Below are 15,179 nucleotides of genomic sequence, written 5' to 3'. Positions count from 1 at the left end.
TATCATATTTCATTTTAGTAATAGTCGCACCCTTTTAGGTACAGTGCTTGGAATTTTACGTTCATTTCTTCCTTTAATTGTCACAAGCCAGTGAGTTGATATTATCTCCATTTTTTAAGTAGGGAAACTGAGAATAGAATGACAGGAATGTTGCTAATATATTAGCCCCTTCCTGCTGATGCTGGAACTCAGCCATCCTCTTCAGGAGCCCCTCCAGCCACTTATTTTTCCTTTATTTATCCTTTCATTATGGAAAAGTCAAACATACACAAAAATAGAATGAAAAATCTCTATATATACACCCATCACTCAACTTCAACAAGTATCAATACACGTCAGTCTTGTTTCATTAACTGCACCCACGTTTTGCTCACGCCCTTCGGCTCCAGTTTTCCATGAGGACTTCTCTGTCTATAGATCACCTGAGGTTAACACACCCTGCAGATTCTCAAGGGAATATCTGAAATATTCCCATACTTTTAAAGAAGCAAGTTGGCTCTGTTAGTTTTGCCTAAGAAAGAAAATGTGCCTCGTGTCTGTTAAAATGGGCTCAGGTCCGGCTACAGTGAAGCACAAGGTGAACAGAAGACACTGAGTCCCAAGAATGAAACGTAGAGACACTGTCATGAGATGCACGTAGCTACTTACACAGTAAGAAGGAACAGGATGCTACACAGTTTGCAAAGCACGGTCATCAGTTCCATCATATGAGATGGAATACCCTTCTTTGGGAAAATTGCTCTGCTTAGGGCATTTCCTCAGGCTCCCAGAGAAAGCCTTCAATTTGCCAAACTGGACTGTCCTCCCGTCAGTCCTTCCTACCCAAGGGCCAGGCCCTTCTTCACAAGTTGGCCTGGCATGCTGGGTTGTGCCACCATCGTTCACCCTGAAATGTCTAAGTAGTTAATATTCATGAGGGCTCCTACCGGTGGAGTCTGGAGGGGCATATGGAAACCACAGCCCCTGTTCTCGGCAAGTTTGCACCAAAGCATCTGAGTCTATTTACTCACAATCTCCCGATGTTTTGACATTTCCTTGCTGATTTGTCTCATGAATGAACGCCTCGTGACATTTGCAATTGGAAGTGATACCCCAACGAGCCAAAGATTGGCTTCTCCTGGTGCCGTGGGCCATCCCGTCGTGTTTTCGCACAGAATAAATGTTGCACTCAAGGCAAAATCAAAAAGGTAGCTGCACTAAATGTCTGCAATTTCTGTCTCTGACATCTAGTCTCTGTAGATGAGAAGGGGAAGTAAAATGTTCAGACGGCTCTACAGCAATTACTTAGATTTGATGACACTCATCACTCCAGTCTCGCGAGACAAGAATGAAGACATTATTATCATACTCTTATCATAATTTTAAAAGTAAAACATGTTTGCTGTCAATACAACACAAAAAGTGTAGTAAGTATAAAATCTGAAAAGCAAAACTACCTCTCTCGTCTCACCACTCACCCTTCAGCCCTATTTGCTAAAATATTCCTCCTTGAAATTGATTACTGTTCACCTGGTATGCATATTTCGAGGCATTTTTCAATGTTTTGATATGACACGGCTGCTTTCCCACTGCAATGGCCGAGCAGGGTAGTTATGACAGGGACCTTAACGGTTTGCAAAGCCTGAAGTATTTGCTGTCTGACCCTTTACTGAGAAAGTTTGCTGTCACCACCCTGTGTCATTCCTTTGATATTGAATACTTGGTCCTCCGGCCAGAGTTTGAATATTCATCCAATATCCAATAAACGTGTGTCTAACACTGATTATATACTAAGCAATATGCTAAAGGATGCAGTCACAAACAAGACGAAATTCCTGTTCTCATGGAGCTTGTTTATTTTCTCCCTCAATATTTGAGCAAGTGACTACATTCTCTAAGGCTCAGTGTGCTCATCTATAAAATGGGTGATAAAAATGCCTAACTCTTAGGGTTGCTGTGAGGAGAGTGGTGGGTACATGGTAAGAACTCAAAAAAAGGTTAACTATTATTGTAATATTTTTATGATTTTTCTTACTCTCCAGGACTCTTCTGGACAACGAACAACCTTACACTGTGTGTGTGTGTGTGTGTGTGTGTGTGTGTGTGTGTGACTGTGTGTCTGTGTTTCCTTCCAAACTATTCAGAAAGAACCAGAGCTGCAGGAGACTTTTCCGTAAACTTTAAAAGGTTTATCAGTTTCATCATAGCTTCTGACATCGGACCCTCTCTTTGATTCCAAGACCAAAGCAGGAACACTGTTCTTGGCTCCCAAAGCGAGCCGGTTTCTGTTTCTCTAGTTGCTGAGTCTGCCATCAGTGAGGTGCTAATGGTGACGTGGCCCCTGGTGGGGAAGGGTGGAGAGGACAGGCGGAAGGCTCTGCTCTCTCAGCAAGAGGGACAGCCTTTGATGGGATTAGCTAACAACCCCCTGTGGTAACCACAGACAGCCATTGTGCTCAGCTGCGAAGGTGAATTTTTAATGCATTATTTATTCGATTTCAAAGGAAGGCTGGACGAACCCAAAGGTTCTCTTTGGGTCTCTGGAAACCTGCATGTTTGTTTATGTGATTTTTGTGCCCATAGTGAATCTTTAATAGATGATAAATTCTTCGTGGTCAGGAATGATGTTTGCATTAATTTCGTTTCCTAAGAAGCAGCTCTCGAAACAAAGATTTGAGTGTCCGTAGTTTATTTGGGAGATGAGGAAACCAGTAGGGCGGTGGGGAAACAAGACAGGGGAGAGAAGGCAGTGACGTCGTACTGTGTCATCACGAGGTAGGCAGCATCTATTCCCACCGGAGCCTCCTGGAGTTTAGACCTGCTATGGTTCTCAGGGAAACCGTGTAGAAAATATGCCTCTGAATTACCCCACTGAGAGCTGTGGGTGCTGGTGATTTTATACACCAACTGCCATCACTTAATCTTTGGCTAAGAGCTCCTGTAGGGTGTCTGTTAAATTTCTGGTATTTCTGACTAAAAGGAAGCCACTACTGTCCACTGGAACCAGTCAGAAGGACTGAAGCGGTCAGGCGTGAGGGGTACACACAAGGCACCGATGGCCCCCGGATTCTACTTCCCATGCCTGAAGTGTGTACACACTAGGTGCTTAGTAAGTGTTGACTACTCCGTTTTGGATGAATCTAGACGTGCAAACCAAACTGGGGGCGGGGAACAGGGTTGAAACTGCTTAAATGAATTTAATCACTTCTGGGAAAGTGAATAACAGAGATTGCTACCGTCTATAGAGATTGTGAAGAGAAAGGAGAAAGTTAGTTTGATGCTGATGGGGGCCCAGGCCCCCAGACATGGTAAACCTGGCATATGGAATATTTTAACCCGAAAGAGCCTGAGGAAACTGCAGCCGTAGGAATGTCCCTCTGACCTTCCCCCTCCTGCAGTAGGTCATAAAATACCTAGATGAGGGGTGCCCTCCCTACACCCAGGAGAAATGAGCATCCTTATCTCCAAAGACATCGGAGGCTGATATAAGCATCAAGGTGGAGCCTGCTTGCAGGCACAGTTTTTTCCTTATCACTCGCAGCCAAGGAGAGTCCTCAATATTTAGTGTTCTATCCAAGGAGCCTTTGCCGAAACCAAGGTCACAACGATTTACGCCTTTATTTCCTTGTAAGAGTCTTTAATGGTTTTCTCACCTACGTTTAGCTCTGCGATCCCTTTTCAGTTAAGCATCGTGGGTAGGATGAGAAAGGGTTGCAACTTTATTCTTTTGCGTGTGGCTATCCAGTTCTCCCAGCATCATTTGTTGAAAAGACAATTCTTCATCCCTGCCACGGAATTGTCTCAGCATCCGTGCCGATTCTGCCCCATCTGTGTGTCTGTCCTATGCCGGTCCCACACTATCTTATCACTGTACTTTGTACTACGTTTTGAAACTGGAGAGTGTGAGTCTTCTTTGTTCTTTTCCAAGATTATTTTACCTGTCGTGGATGCCTTAAATTACTGCATGAATTTTAGAATCAGCTTGTCAGTTTCTGCAAAGAAGACATCTGAGATTTTGATAGGGATTGTGTGAAAGTTGTAGATCAATTCGGGGAGTATCGTCATCTTAACAACATTGCTTCTTGGTTCATGAACACAAAATGTCTTTTCATTTATTTGGGTCTTCTCTCAATTCTTTCAACAATGTTTCGTAGTTTTCAGAGGATATATTTTGCCCAGCTTTTTGAAAATTTCTTGTTAAGTGATTTATTCATTTGGATGTCATTCTAAAGTAATTGTTTTCTTAATTTTATTTTCGATTATTCACTGCTATTTGTCTTAGCTTGGGCTGCCGTAACAAAATACCATATACAACAGGCACTTATCTGTCACAGTTCTGGAGGCTGGGAAGTTGGAGATCAGAGTGCGAGCGTGGTCAGGGTCTGATGAGGATCCTTTGTGGCTTGCAGATGGCTGCCTTCCTGCTATATCCTCAAATGGAAGAGAGAGAGAGAGAGAGAAAGAGAGAGAGGGTGGAGGGGAGCACTTGGGTCTTTTCTTATAAAGGCACTAATTGTATCACAAGGACTTTACCTTTATGAGCATAGCTAAACCTTATTTCTTCCCAAAGACCCGACTTCCAAATAGCATCACATTGGGGCTTAGGGCTTCAACATAGAATTTTGGGGAAATGCAAATATTCAGTCCATTACACTAGTGTATAGGAATACAGTTGGTTTTTTAGCAGGTTTCTTAAGATTATCTATATATAAGATCACTCAATTTGCCAACAGAGGTAGCTTAATTTATTCCTTTCCAATAGAAATGCCCTCTATTTCATTTTCTTATCTAATTGGCCTGGCTAGAATCTTCAGTACAATGGTGAATAGAGGTGATGAGAATGGCTATCTTTGTATCATTCCTGATCTTAGAGGAAAACATTCAGTCTTTCCCTGTTAAGTATGATGTTAGCTGTGGGTTTTATTAGGTTGAAGGAGTTTCCTTGCATTCTAAGTTCATTGTGCATTTTTATCATGAAAGGTTGCTGGATTTTTAAAATCCTTTTCTATATCTATTGAGATAATTATGGTGTTTTTTTTTTATTCCATGGATACGATGTTTTCACATTGATTTTTAGATGTTAAACCAAACTTACAATCCTGGGATAAATCTAACTTGGTCTGGTTGAATCTTTTTTTTTTTTTTTTTTTTTTTTGATGCTACTGGATTCAGTTTGCTAGTATTTGGTTGATGGATGTTTTGTGACTCTATTCCTAAGAGATTCTGGTCTGTTATTTTCTTTTCTTGTGATTGATGTCTTTGTCAGGATTTTGTATCAGGGTTGCACTGGTTGGAAAGCGTTCCCTCCTCTTCCATTTTTTTCGGAAGAGTTTGTGGTGAATTGTTACTAATTTTTCATTAAATGTTTAGAAGAATTTACCAGAAAAGCCATCTTGGCCTGGGCTTCTTTTTTGAGGAAGTTTTAAAATTACTAGCTCGATCTCTTTACTTGCTATGTGTCTAGTCAAATTTTCCTTTTCTTTTTGAGTGAGTCTGCTTCAATAGTTTGTGTCCAAGAATTTGTTCATTTCACCTAGGTTATCTGATTTGTTGGCAGACAGTTTATTTTTAAATACCATTTCTTTACAATTTTCTTCATTTCTATGAAGATGTTCCCATTTCATTTCTGATTTTCATAATTTGAATCATTTTCCTTGGTCAATTCCCAGGATTTAGACTGGAAAGAGTAGGATCTTTGGTGCTGATCTAGGTCCAAATTCTCTCTCTTTTCCTATGTGATTGCCCTCCCCCTCTCCAAATCTCAGTTTTTAATCTATAAAGTGGAGATAATTCAGATAATTCCGTCTATTCATTCTTTTAACAAATACATATGGGACACCTATAATGTGCCAGGCACTGTTTATGACTGTGGGCTGGGGCAGTGAAAGTAACGAATGTTTTTCCCACATGGGCCTCACATTTCACCTTTTTGGGAAGTTTAAATATGATAATATTACAGAGTTACTGGCATACAGTAAACGCCCAGTGAATGATGGCTATTGTAGCGGCATCTCTTCCCCCTGTGTGCTGTTGGATGCCAATTTAGGCTCTCTGGGGAAAGGCACTGGATGGCTTGCGATGCATTCTTGCAGGCTTGTCTTTCTCACAGCTCGCCCTAATCAATTCTGCTCAAATACAAACATTGCAGCAGCAATTTCCTTTTATGTCTAACTTCTAATTATCTATAAACACATGCTATTACGAGATGGTTGTCATCCTTTGATATATGATATCAGACATTTAGCTAGGCAAAACCCGACTTGACTACCCTGCTCACTGCTCTGCAAGCCAAGTGGCACAGAGCTATGGTCGAATCAGCTACAGACACGTTGATGTACGTGGTTCTCCCATGGATTTTTCTTTTCCTTTCCTTCACCAAAATAAGCAACAAGGCTTGCTCTCCTGCCTCTGGGAAGGGTTAGAAGCAAACGAAAAAAGAGAAGGGACAGTTAGATCCCTTTGGGGCTTTTGATCTCAAAAGTCTTGGTCGGTTGAATAGATGATACTAGACTTCTTTTTGGCAGGGAGAGGAGAGGGAGGGAAACAAGAGTAGAAAGAACAGCATTTTGACTTTGGATGAAAAGGGAGAGTTTTGGAGACAGTTACGTGTGTGTATGTGTCTGTGTACCCTAAGCAGCAGAGATTTGAGCTGTCCCTGGAAGTGCCCTTGGAAGACGTCCAGACGGCCAAGGGGAATGAGAGCTTTGGATCCCTCAAGACACCAGAAGCCCCAGCCTTCCCAAAGGTCTCAGGCCCCAAGCACGGCTCTAAGGAATTGGTGCCATCAGAACTAGAGGGATGGTGTGGGCTGCAGGCACCGTGGACCCTCAGTAGTAACCAGCGCAGGTTAACGTTCATGATCAGAGAAGCTTCCCTGAGGTTGTGATGTTACAGAGCGTCCAGGATGTCCAGCATCTCTAGGAAGGGAACTCTCTAGTAGCCCGTCCACCGCCAGTTAGCCAGGAGGTGTGGACTCTGAATTAGAACCAAGTGAATTTAAAAAAAGATAAACAAATAGAGGGATTTTAAAATTTTTGTTTTGTGGTTTCTTTTCTTTCTTTTTCTTTCTTTTTTTTTTTTTCCCAGCTAAGCTCATGAGCTGGGAGTCATACCTGCTGTTTATGTTAGCCATAGGACAGGAAGCAGTTAAAACTCAGGACCTCTGGCTCTGTCCATTTAGAACACACTCCTCTTCTGAGAGTCCACAGCTGGGGAGTGTGGGAAATTCTCTAGCTGTTTGACTCTGCACTCCACTTCTTTCCTGAGTCAGATGGCTTTGATAAATACAGACTGATCCAAAACGAGAAAGGGACAAAGAAATCTAGCACAGATCATGATTCATACACAACCCTGAACAAAACAGTGGCTGAGTGTGATTTTCCTGGAACCCATAGGAGAGTGATGAGGCCACGAGGGGCACATTTCCTGTAACACGTGGCCAGGGGACATTCACAACTCAAGAGCACTTCACATCTGCCTTTCGATTTATAAACACAGCTCCCCCACAGGCTGTGGGCTCGTTGAGGGCAGGTACTGACTTTCATTGGTTCCCCCTGTGACTTGCACAGTGACTGGCATAGAACAAGCACATAATATATTTTAATTAATTAATTAAAACATCTCCTTGTTGAACGCTTACTATATTTCTGAAATTGCCCTAGATATTGGGGAAAATATTATCTCATTTAATTCTCTGCATAACCCTGTAAGTTGAGTTACTCAAAATCCCAAAAGTAGTAAGTGGTAAGGTTCCAGCTCTGGTCTGCAATCTTTTTTTTTTTTTTTTTTTTTTAACATATTTGAGTCTCTTGCTATAATGGTAGTTGTCACCATGAGTTAATCATTTTAGTTTTAATTTGCAATATTAGGGAATCAATAAGGAAGTATTTCCATTTTCCCCTTACTCATCTTTTCAATCATTTATCTATACATTGAAAAAAACATATATTGAGTTCTACATACCAGATCTTTGTCCCTCAAAATTACTTTGCAAGTCAGTAGGAAATTTATAGAACTCAGTAGACTAATAACAGTAGTATTCAAGTTCTAAAAATATCTGGTTGTCTCATGAGCTTCTTTCTTGCTGAGGCTGCCTGGGCTAGGGAAAGATTTTAAGATTTCGAATCATAAGACTGGGTTAAAGTCACATCTTAGATTACCTGCTAGTTTTGCTTTGGGCAAGCAAGTTATTCTCTCTGAGTCTCAATATTCTGAACTGTACGAATGGGAGACTGGGCACTACTGACTTCTGGCTTCCATCCTTCACTGGTTGAGGATGGCTCTGGGACACTACCCCACATTTTAGGGCAAATTCGCCTTCAGAGACAGAAAAGTGGATAGACTTCCCCAGGCATGCTTTGGAGGTGGGGCATGGGCAATGTATGTGGAACTGTCCATCACAGTGGTTCTGAAGTTGAGTGGGCTTGGGGGGATGTGTTGCAGCGCACAGCTATAGGCTAAGAGTTTTTTCCAAGACTGCTCTAGCAGAAGTGGGCTGTAAGGGAGGAACATACTAAAGAGAGGCCCTCAGAGTTTACATGGACCTGGCCAAGAGCTGATCTTGTTAATCATTCATTTTCATTCCATTTTCCTTCCACTCAGTCTCCTTGTGCTCATGAATCACACACAGCCTGGAGTCAACTCCTTCCCCTCTTCCCTTAAATAGCTGTTTGGGCAGCCAGGCATATGACTGGGTACAGAGGACATTTAAAATGATAACTTGGATATTCACAGATGAATGGAGACCTGCTGACTCATCAAGCTGCTTGAGTGTCACAGCAAAACAAACCAATCTACCAGCATTCCTGGTCTCCAGGGCTCTACAGTGTCTCTCTTTCTCTCTATTGCTCTCCATCCTTGTTTTATTTTGTCAATATACATTAATGGGAGTGAGATTATGATCTAATTGCTCCTATCAAAAGACACAGAGTGGCAGACTGGATAATAAAGCAAGAACCTTCAATATGCTGCATACAAGAGACCCACTTTAGGGAGAAGGACACATATAGATTGAGAGTGAAAGGATGGAAAAGGATATTCCATGCAAATGGAAAAGCCAGAAAAGCAGGTGTTGTAGTACTGATTTCAGACAAAATGGACTTTAAAACAAAGGCCATAAAGAAAGATAAAGAAGGACATTTTATAATGATTAAAGGAGTGATACAAGATGAGGATATTACACTCGTTAATATATATGCACCCAATATAGGAGCACCTAAGTACATAAAACAATTACTAACAGAGATAAAGGGGGATATTGATGGGATTACAACCATCATCGGAGATTTTAACACCACATTAATATCACTAAACAGATCTTCCAGACAGAAAATAAATAAAGCAACAGAGAAATTAAATGATACAATAGAAAAATCAGATTTGGTGGATATTCTCAGAGCATTACACCCCCCCAAAATAGGATATACATTCATTTCAAGTGCACATGGAACATTTTCTAGGATTGATCATGTACTTGGGCACAAAAGAAGCCTCAACAATTTTAAGAAGATAGAAATTATTTCAAGCATCTTTATTGACCACAATGCCATGAAACTAGAAATCAACTACAGAAAAACAAAGGAGAAAAAAAGGAAAGCATGGAGATTAAACAACATGCTATTTAAAACACCAATGGGTCAATGATGAAATCGAAGTTGAAATTAAAAAATACCTTGAGACAAATGAAAATGAAAACACGACCACACAAAATATATGAGACACAGCAAAGGCAGTGCTAAGAGGGAAGTTTATAGCGATACAGGCCTTCCTCAAAAAAGAAGAACAATCTCAAATAAACAATCTAACCCACCAGCTGAAAGAATTAGAAAAAGAAGAGCAAAACCCCCAAAAGGCAGCAGAAGGAAGGAAATGTATAATTATAATTATTTCTAATTAATTGAGGTATCTATTCATTCAAAAATATTATGTGTGTATTGAGTGCCCAACCCATGCCAAGCTCTTGGCAGGGCACAGAAAATACAGGAGTGAACAAGGTTTCTGCCTTCGCAGAGTCTATATTCCAGTGGGGGATAAACACGCAATGAGAAGAATATACTGAAGAAAACAAACAGGGTGATGGGACACAGAGTTCCTGCAAGGGTCCTACTTTAAGATAAAGTGGTCAGAGGAGGCCACTTCAGAGGTGTTAACTGACCTGAGACATGAATGACAGGAACAACCTTCTTAATTAAGCAGGAAGAAATACAGATTAAAAGGCCCTGAGTGGGAGAGAGGGTCTGAAAGGAGGCAGTGTGTTTTAGGGATTATGGAACAGCAGTTAACTGCCTGAGCTCTGGAGCCAGAGTTCCCCACTTATTAGCTCTGTAATCGGGCACATCATGTAGCTTTTTTGGAGCCTCAGTTTCTTCATCTGTAAATGGGATAACACAATTACTACTTCATATAAATGTTGCAAAGATTAAATAAACTATTGTATGTTAAGTACTTACCACCATATCTGCACATGCTAAGAGCGCTGCAGATATCACTGCGTTGGTCTTCACTCCTTTTCCATCCCAAATTCAGCTCAGACAACAAAGGGAAATGTGTTGTTTCACATGGAAGAACTTTCTAAGGTAAGTCAAACTTTTAGGGGTGGATTAGTCTGGAGATTTACAGTGGACTCTGGTTCTGGTTCCTTTAATTCTCTTGGTTACACCCTCTAGGTGAATCTGTATTTTCATCTGAATGGCTTCCAACATGATGACAAAAAGGACCGCACCTGCCACCGCCCTTATTCTGCCCATCCCTGTGGGAGTTCTGGGACACACACAGATACCCCCTTCTATCTAGAGAAAGAAAGCATATGTGAGAGCTTTTCTTGTTAAAGCTCTGAGAGTCAACCTAATTGGATTGGCCTGGGTCACATCCCTACTCTGAACCAATCACTGCAACCAGAAGGTGGAATGCCTTGACTGGCTTAACTTAGGTCAGGCGCTCCCGGAGCTGAGAATGGAGTCAGATTTTTAAGATCCCTTGGATCTCCAATGAAAATTGGAAGCTGATGGGAAGGCAGAAGGGGAAATGATGCTGAGGATACACTAGTATGTCCAGGCATGTTATCTCTTATTATTATTCTAATTAGATAATAGAACATTGGGTTGGGGCAGATTAAGAGACCCATGGCATAATTCTGATCCTCTCATAGCTTTAAGACTTGCTTACTCAATTGACTCATAGAACATCAGTTTCCTCATCTTAAATTTATCTGCTCAACCAATTTCTTAAACTCCTATTATGGGCAAGACACTGATAGAGTGGAAATAAGCAGAACCATCCCCGTTCTCCTCAGTCTAATGTTCTAGTCTAGTGGGATTTAAATATGAATTTTATAGCCTCATCAAGCAGATGTTCTTAACATCAAGGTGCAATAAAATTGGTGCAATCTGTTTATTTTGCCCTTGTATCTTGATTCCTCTATTTTACTTGGCATGAGGGCAGAAACTAAAATATAATATCAAAACTGTGAAGATGATCACTTTAAGCTTTATTTCTTTTCTTTTAAACATCTCAATCCAAGAGAGTTTGGATCCTTCTAGAAAGTGTTCTGTCAAGATTTCATTTTAATCTGTTTTATTAATTGCCAGTTTCTACAAGATGCTGCGATGAAAAGTGTTCAAGCATTAAAGTAGAAATAATACCACAAGGAAATATAATTTCTGTTGTTGTTGTTGAGAAAGATAAAAAGGTACAGTCAATAAGGTATCATTCTAATTAACCGGCAAAAATCAATCATGGAAAATAAAATATGTTATTCACAGTCTGAAACTCAAACTTTAATTTCTCTAGTTTTCTTTCAGACCTAACTCCCCTAGTTGGAGATATTTGCTGGTTTTGTTTTACAGAAATACTCTTTTTTTTTTTTCCTGTTGAAATTTATTGCTTCTTGTAAGAGCTGAGAATGGTAGCTCCTTTTGCTGTGAGCTCCCAACATAGAGCTTGTTACTGCCAGTAAGAAAGGGCCAACCAATTATGGTGATGGAAAATGATGGAAGGTCTCTTTTGGCCATGGCTACAATTTTGAGGGAACGTTGATGAATTTCTTCTCCTGACTAGTACAAATGACGAAAAATATCCAACCTACTTTCCCTTTGCTTTGTACCATTCTTCGCTCCCTCCGCCCTTGACTGAACCATTGGCTAACCAACCACAGGATCGTGCAGGACACTTATTACTTCCGAAAATACTCCTTTTCAACAAAACATTCGGTAGGCATATGGGTATAATTGAGCTAGAAAATTGTAAGAAATTTAAAGCATACATTATGGAGATTTGAGAGACATAAGCACTGTGAAAAGGTTCAGCTCCTGTTGTTAATTAACGCATCACATCACCTTACATATTTATCTTCTTTTAGAACATGAATTTTCTTGCCCAAAAATAGATGGGATAAAAAATAAAATTCTCCTTTGGAGTCACATCGAAACTTGAAGCTTTGCCCACACGGCATCAGACATCTAGCAGGAAAACCACACCCCTGGCCTGCTGCTGTCATGGGGCACGTAGAGTGGACAACTTCTTCCTTAAGAGCGAAAATGTCACATTAAGCTGGGATTCTGAACCTCCTCTGGGACTTCTCCAATCTTAACTGAGTGTATCTGGGTGAAGCTGATCTCACCGCCAGCTCCAGATGTAGATCTTGTGACCCAGGCCTATACCAGTTGGAGGACTGTTCCCGTAGCCTGTATAAGAAGTGGGCACCTCACCAAATCAGGGCAGAGGTTGAATTTAAAGGCATTTCTTGTAAGCTGTTAGAGAAGCAGTTACCCTCTCTCCCCCACCGGATGTAGATAAGAAATCATATACTCTAAAAAGGGTTGACATTTATGTTGAGAGCACATGGAGTGAGACTTGCCCAAAACAGATCCAGCAATGAGGAATCACAGTTAAGAAACGGAAAGAGAGGGACTGAGTCCTGGTAACATATTTTTGAACACCTGGATCAGAGCTCACCTGAAGCTCACCTGGTTCACAATGACATGAACCAATCCAGTTTGGACCGGATTTTCTTTTGCTTTCAACAAAAAGATTTTTTAGCTGATGTGCTATAAAACTGCAATAACATCGTATCAGTCTTCTGTTTTAAAATCCCCTAGTAGCTTCTAATTTTCCTCAAGATAAATTCAAACTGCTTAACTTAGCTCGAGATCTGACCTTTATAGATCTTCTTCTCTGCTTCTTCCCTCTGGGGACACCCGGTTTCCTTGGATTCCTTCAGTGCATCATGGTTTGTCTTACCTATATGCTTTGTATATACATCAGCAAAGCAGAGCAAAAACAGCCTCAATTCCATTATCTGGAAACTGGGAATAGCAACAGCACATTCCCCACGGGGCTGTCATAACGATTCCCACGAGGTAGGATGTGCAAAGTATACACCACATGGCAGCTTCTCTGTCAGCGTTCATTAAATGAAAAAAACACAAATATCAATTAAAGAAGCAATTCTCTGAGGTCCTGGGTGGTTTGTGTGACAAGTGCTTTCTGAGGAATAATCTGCATTTCCAGATTTCCTTCTCACAACGTTGGAATTTTTACCGTGGAATGGCCAGAACACACAATTACTAAGTAACCAAACACGCTCTCAAATTGAAAGAGGAGAGGTGATCCACTGGGTCCCATAGCCCCCGAGGGAATTATGGCTTCCCTTTTTAAGTTCTGCTCTTTGTCTCAGCAGCCGCCGGTGGTAGGGTCTTTGTAGAATGATTCATTTCCGTGGTACATATACCTGAGTTCTACTGAGACCCTATTTTTAATGACTTAAAATTGAGTTCTTAATTCAGGCCCTTTCCAAAGGATTTCTGGTGAGTTCATAGATCTACCCCTGCACTGAGAGCTAATGCTTGTTGTATATTCATGTGGTGCAAGGTGTGTGAAGCCCGTATCATCTCATTGTACTCCTTACCAAGAAAGGAGGGGAAAAATCTGTCACCAAGGCTGCCGAGAGGATGTGAGGACAACAGCATAAAACTGGAGACCTTGACCTACTTAAGGTGCATGAGGAACATCTTCCGTAAGAAAAAGAAATTATAGCTGACACCTCAGGTTGCATAAGAGCTAGAAAGCAAAATGTGTATGTGTGTGTGTGTGTGTGTGTGTGTGTGTTTTGTGGATACTAGTGCAAATAATGGAGACTATTGAAGTCAAACAGAACCTTGAGATGTTGCACTCAGCCTCTGTATATGTAGTTGATAAATGTTCAAGGCTGTTTTAAATCTCAGCACCATTCTTTTGTTATCCTGTTTTTCAATGATCAGCTCCACTCTCACTTCCTGGGGAAAACTGTCTCCAATTCTTCCAATCAAGTCAGTCCTCCTTTTTGATCTACTCTCCTAGGGCTGGGCCTGCCTTCCCTCAGTCCTTAGTGCTAAGTTTAAATTTATTTGCGTGATTCTTTTTTTGTATGTGTTTTATTTTCTTATTGTAGTTAGTCAGTTTACAATGTTGTGTCAAATTCTGGTGTACAGCATCATGTTTCAGTCATACATATACACACATATATTCCTTTTTGTGTTCTGTTTCATTATAGGTTACTGTGAGGTGTTGAATATAGTTCCCTGTGCCAGACAGAAGAAACCTGTTGTTTATGTATTTTATATACAGTAGTTAGTATCTGCAAATCTTGAACTCCCAATTTACCCCTTCCCACCCCCTTCCCCTGGTAACCATAAGTTTGTTTTCTATGTTTATGAGTCTGTCTCTGTTTCACAAATAAGTTCATTTGTGTCCTTTTCCCCCCCTTTTTTAGATTCCATATATGTGTGATCTCATATGGTATTTTTCTTTCTCTTTCTGGCTTACTTACTCCATTTAGAATGACAATCTCCAGGCTCATCCATATTGCTGCAAATGGCGTTATTTCATTCTCTTTTATGGCTGAGTAGTATTCCATTGTATAAATATACCACAACTTCTTTATCCAGTCACCTGTCGATGGCCATTTAGGTTGTTTCCATGTCTTGGCTCCTATGAGCATTGGGGTGCATGTATCTTTTTGAATTATAGGTCCTTCAGGATATATATTTGCATGATTCTTTGATTAATATCTGTCTCTCACCAGACTGGATGATCCATTAGGGCAGGGGTCAGAGGAGAGAGAGAGCTATTTCACTAAGGGTAATCAGGAAAGGCCTTGCAGATAAGGAGACATCTCAGAGAGACCTGAAGAAATAGAGGAGAGGAGTCAAACAGATACTTAGGAG

At 40.8% G+C, this 15,179-nt stretch overlaps 1 long non-coding RNA gene across 3 annotated transcripts in view; it reads right to left on the bottom strand.

Moving 5' to 3' along the window:
* Nucleotides 1-565: 565 nt before the first annotated feature.
* LOC123612269 (uncharacterized) overlaps nt 566-15,179 on the bottom strand; it is a 224,937-nt gene continuing 210,323 nt past the window's right edge. For 2 of the 3 annotated variants that reach the window (XR_012499927.1, XR_012499925.1), the window contains one exon: nt 566-15,138. This is a non-coding gene — a long non-coding RNA (uncharacterized LOC123612269). The remainder of the gene's footprint in view (nt 15,139-15,179) is intronic. The other variant, XR_012499926.1, reaches the window with a different exon arrangement.

Source organism: Camelus bactrianus, chromosome 17, assembly GCF_048773025.1.
Source record: "Camelus bactrianus isolate YW-2024 breed Bactrian camel chromosome 17, ASM4877302v1, whole genome shotgun sequence".
Taxonomy (NCBI): domain Eukaryota; kingdom Metazoa; phylum Chordata; class Mammalia; order Artiodactyla; family Camelidae; genus Camelus; species Camelus bactrianus.
This window is presented reverse-complemented; position numbering and strand designations above follow the sequence as displayed.